This window comes from Macaca fascicularis, chromosome 3, assembly GCF_037993035.2.
Source record: "Macaca fascicularis isolate 582-1 chromosome 3, T2T-MFA8v1.1".
Classification (NCBI taxonomy): Eukaryota; Metazoa; Chordata; class Mammalia; order Primates; family Cercopithecidae; genus Macaca; species Macaca fascicularis.
The window spans coordinates 35046449-35051757 of NC_088377.1; the positions used below are offsets into that span (position 1 = coordinate 35046449).

General features: G+C 55.8%; 1 pseudogene; it reads left to right on the forward strand.

Annotated features, from left to right (window-relative positions):
- The first annotated feature begins 438 nt into the window (after window positions 1–438).
- LOC102119698 (putative uncharacterized protein PSMG3-AS1) lies at window positions 439–2538 on the forward strand (annotated as a pseudogene).
- Window positions 2539–5309: the final 2771 nt, after the last annotated feature.

The following is a 5309-nucleotide window of genomic DNA, read 5'->3' on the forward strand; positions in this document are numbered from 1 at the left end:
CAGGGCAGGAAGAGGGCCACGTGCTCTGGGCAACGGTTCCTCAGGTACTGCGTCGTCTCTGCTTCCCTCCAGAGCCCACCTTCCCCGGCTGCCGCATCCCAGCTGAGGGCAGGCTCCTTTTGCCAGCTGAAGGCAGAAAGGCCAGCAGCCCTGGGGGTGGGGGCAGATAAACTCCCTCGGAGTGGTCTCTGTTCTCCTAAAAGTGATGTTAACCCACGTGTCACAAGCAGCTGGCAGGGTGGCGGTTCGATCTGTCGTTAACGGCTTTGCATGACTGCGGTCTCCCAGCCAGGGAGCATCTCCGTCCAACCATAGCGAGCTTCCGGCTCCTACCCTCTGCCTGGGCTGGGGCAGAGCCTGGGGTCCAGGTGGGAGAAGCGTGACTCTGGGATTAGACCTTACAAAGCAGGTTCCTCCTGGGAGTCAGCCCGGATCTAAATGCAGCTGGGCGTGAAGCGGGTGCCATCGGATGTCGAGGGGTCAGCTGGGAGGACGAGACCTCCAACTCCGGCACCCACATGTCTCTTTGGAAACGAGCTTTGGCTGCTTCCCTGGGGACACCACCTGCCGTGGCCTCCCGTTCTCCTCCCCGGCACAGACAGGGGTCTCCCTCCTCTACCGCCACTTCCTTGGCCTCACCCTCCCTGGCAGGCGCCTGGCTTTTTCCCTGCTGCCCCCCGAGGGGGCTGTGGCCCCCAGAAAGGCCACACTCTGGGAGCAGAGTGGCCTGAAACCACAGAAAAGAACGCTGGGGGATTTGGTTTAAACTCGTTAAACCCAATGAACCCTCCCGCCGAACGATCGCAGTCTGCGCCCTGTCTTTTAATCTCGTTCGGGCCTCGGGGTAATTTGTTTAGCTGTGCTGATCAGCTGAAGGTTAATTCAATTGGACTTGGGTTATTTATTTGTGCCCGGATTTGTTAAGTGTCATTGGAGGTACATGAGGTCTTTATTATGGCGGCGAGATGGCTTCATTAGGGTGGATCCCGCCGGATCCGCCCCCTCCCACCAGCTCCAGGCTGAGGCAGTCTTAGGAGGCTGGAGCCCTGGGAGGCTGGAGCCCTGGGTGCCGTGGCTGTTGTTCCTGGATGTAGGGGATATCTGAGCACTGTGCTGGGAGTCCAGTCTTGCTCGGCTCTGGTGTTGACACCGGGCTGTTCTGTCACGTGACCCATCCTAACCGAGGCTGAAGGACCTGCTTCCCAGGACCCGTCCCCTCCCTCGGGGCACCTAAAGGCATTTCCCCACCCCCGCCTCAGTGTTCCCATCCGCTCACTGGGAACAGCACCTTGCCCTCCTTCGGCCTCCCAGGCTGGGCTTTGTAGCTCCAGCCCCCACCCCGCCCGCTGACCGGAGCAGAAGGACGCTGAGGTCGCAGAGCGGGCAGCCGGGTCGGCCGGGCGGGCAGACCTCCTGCACGGAGCCGGGATCCTTCTCAGGCAGTGGCAGATGATGGATTGCACGTGGATGCTGCCTGGGATGCGTGCGACTTGGCAGCCTGCCCCTTTCCTGCCCTGGGATCAGATGCCCTGGCGGGCGTCCTTTTCCTGGTCCCCTGACCTCCCAGCCCGGGGCGGCATCTGGAGCGGGGGAGGCTTGCCCCTGTGCCCGTGTCCTCGGGCCACCTGCCGGTCCCTGCCCGCCCCAGTGGTGGAGGGGCAGGATGGGCTGTGGAGACTCGGGGAGCTCTGGGGTGGTGAAGAGGGCCCAGGCTGGAGGCTGTAGCAGCCAAGGCCATGGTAAAATGTGGGAGGGATGGCAAGTGCCCCCCGAGGAGTAGCCCAGGTGCCCCGGAGGCTGCCGAGAGGGCTGGAAGTGCAGAGACGAGGGACACAGGGAAGGCTTGGATTCTCTTGCCATCTTCAATATCAGAGCTCAGACAGGGCAAGGTGAGGAGGGGCCCGGGGCTAAGACGCCACCCACATTCCTCCTTCCCGCGGGCTGCTTCTCCTTCTAGCCCTTCCAGGAGAGAAACCATCTGACAAGTCCAGAGTAGCGGCATCCCCAGGGCCATGTCTCCTGAGCAAACACTGTTTTCTAGGAGTCCAAGGGGCCTTGGCCATCTAGGTCAATCCCTTTGCAGAACAGTGGAGGAATCTGAAGCACAGAGAGGGAAAGCGAAGCCTTCTGGGTCACACAGTCCATCGGGGCAGGGCATCGACGAACACCAAGAAAAGGACCAGCACGAGAGGACAGCCCTGGCAGTGATTCCTCAGCCAAACCCAGTGTCTACCCACATCCACACCTCACAGCCACCCCATGGGGAGGACACCGTTGCCCCTTTTCCAAGGTGAGGAAACGGAGGCTCAGAGAGGTTCAGCAAGTTCTCCCAGGCCACACAGCTGCTCCGTTGTAGGACTGCAGTTCCAGGTGTCCCTGAGCTCTCCCCTCCTGAGCCATCTGCTCCTACCCTCCTACCCGAGCCCTGGCCCTCCCAGTGAAAGCCGGGTAGTGGCTGTTCAGAAGCCCTGGGGCTAGTCAATCCCAGCTGTCTTGGACCACGGCCCCCCAGGAGGAGACCCTGAAGGATGCAGTTGAGAACACGTGCTTTCTTTGGGAGGGAATCTCAGGAATTGCGGGGGACAGTGGGAGAGCATGTTAGTGGGGGCTCTCCAGAGAAACAGAAGCAATGCACAGAGGAGATTTAGGATGAGGAATCTGGTTTATATGACTCTAGGGGCTGAGAAGTCCCACCATCTGTGTTACAAGCTGGAAACCCAGGGAAGCCTGAGGTGTGATTCGAACTCAGCTCAGGTCTGGAGGCCTGAGAACCAGGGCAGCTGATGGTGGACATCCAGTCCCAGAGCAAGAGAGGATGAGATGTCCCAGCTCCAGCCGTGAGGCAGGAAATGAGGGGTGAACTCCTCCTCCTTCTGCTGTCTGTTCTATTCAAGCTCTTGAGGGATTGGATGACGCCCAGTCACTTGGGGAGAGAAGTCCACCTTCCTGAGTCTGCAATTCAAATGCTAATCGAATCCAGAAACACTCTCACAGACACAATGTGTAGTCTGGGCACCCCACAGTGCATTTAAGTGGACACATAAAATTAACCATCCCAGGAAGTGAGGTGGGGAAGGGAAGATGGGCCACAATGGGTGTGTCTCCATGCCTGCCACCGCTGTGGGCAGCTGCTGGAGCACACGCCTTGAAGTCACCCCTGAGGGAGAGGGAGTTGGGGTATTTATACCCCAGCTCTGTCAGGCATTGTCTGAATGTCCACACTCCTGGATCACCAGCTCCTCATGATGTCCCATGGTCCTCATTTCACAAATGGAGAAACTGGAACCCTAAGAGTCTTGATAAGGTCAGAGCCAAGAGCCTCCATGCCAGGAAGCCCTCCCTGGTTTTCTCCAACTGGGTCAGGCCCCCCTCCCCACCCCCGAGCTCCCATGTCTCCACCATTGATGCCCCAATGACCTTGTCTGATAATTGCCTGATGACTTGATGTACCCCTCACTGGGCTGTGAGCTTCACAGAGGTAGGGCATGTTTCTGATGCACCTGAAGATCCCCAGCTCCCAGTGAGCTCTGGGTACATGGGGAGCATCAGTCACACCCTGGATTAGTACCTCAGTTGTCCCTCACATGGCATCCTCGTTATCCACACTGCAAAGCAAACCATCCCTATGATGGGTTCATTGTGGATCATGACTTAGTGGGTCAAGAGTTTGGAAGTGGCTCAGCTGGGCGGTTCTTCCACTCCATGTGGCTGCCAGATGGTCCCCTGCTGGTGGGCGGTCTGGTCTACAGGGTCCACGATGGCTTTACTCACATGCCTGGCATCTTGGCAGGGACAGCTGGAAGGCAAGGTTCAGCTGGGACTGTCCACGGAGCTCCTCCCTGTGGCCTTTCCAGCTCGGTGGTCTTAGAGTAGCTGGACTTCTTGCATGACAGCTCAGGGCTCCCAGAGTCACTGTCCCAAGAGACAGGAGGTGGAAGTTGCCAGTCTCTTAGGTTAGGACCAGAAACCAGCATCCATTCACCCACAGCCTTTTGGTACTGATGAAATAAGCATAACATTTATCATTTTAATCATTCATCACTGGGATTAAAGACATTTACAATGTTGTGTAACTGTCAGCACTGTCTATACCTAAAACTTTTTCATCATCTGCAATAAAAATTCTGTATGCATTGAACCATAACTCTCCATCCTTCTGTCCCTCCTGCCCCTGGTACCCACCATTTTGCTCTCTACCTCCATGGATAAGGCCATTCCAGACACTTCACATAAGCAGAATCATACAGTATTGGTTTTTTGGTGACTGGCTTATTCCACTTTACATAATGTCCTCGAGTTTCATCCACATTGCAGCACATGATGGCACTTCATTCCCTTTTTTAAAATATTTATTTATTTATTTATTTATTTATTTATTTATTTATTTATTTATTTTTGAGACAGAGTTTTGCTCTTGTCACCCAGGCTGGAGTGCAATGGAGTGATGCCGACTCACTGCAACCTCTGTCTCCTGGGTTCAAGCGATTCTCCTCCTTCAGCCTCCTGAGTAGCTGGGATTACAGACACCCACCTCCACGCCCAGCTAATTTTTGTATTTTTAGTAGAGATAGGGTTTCACCATGTTGGCCAGACCTCAGGCAGATGACCCATCTGCCTTGGCCTCCCAAAGTGCTGGGATTACAGGCGTGAGCCACCACGCCCAGCCTTTATTCCCTTTTAAGGCTGAGTAATGCTCCACTGGGTGGAAGGACCACGTTTTGTGTATTCGTTCATCGGTCTATGATGCTTGGGCTGTTTTCCCCTTTTGGCTGTTGGGGATGGTGCTGCTGTGAACACGGGTAAACAAGTGACTGAGTCCCCACATGCTCTTGATGGAGCCTGGAGCCCACAGATCCAACGGGAGGGGGAACAGCCTCCTCTCAATGGGAGGAGGGCAAAGAATTTGCAGTCTTTTTTCTGTTTGTTTATTTGTAGACAGGGTCTTGCTCTGTCACCCAGGCTGGAGTGCAGTGGCACCATCATGGCTCACTGCAGCCTCAACCTCCTGGGCTCAAGGGATCCTCCCACTTCAGCCTCCAGAGTAGTTGGGACTACAGGTGCATGCCACCAAGCCTGGCTAACTTTAATGTTTTTGTAGCAAAGGGATCTGGAGATGTTGCCTAGGCTGATCTCAGACTCCTGGGCTCAAGTGATCCTCTCACCTTGGCCTCTCAAAGTTGTTGGGATTATAGGCATGAGTTACCTTTAATCCCCAATACTGTGCTAGAGAGAGGTTGCCGAAGACTTTGTGCCCGGGGCCACATAGCACATCTGCCAAATGGCAGAGGAAAGGGGAGATAGGGGCCCGT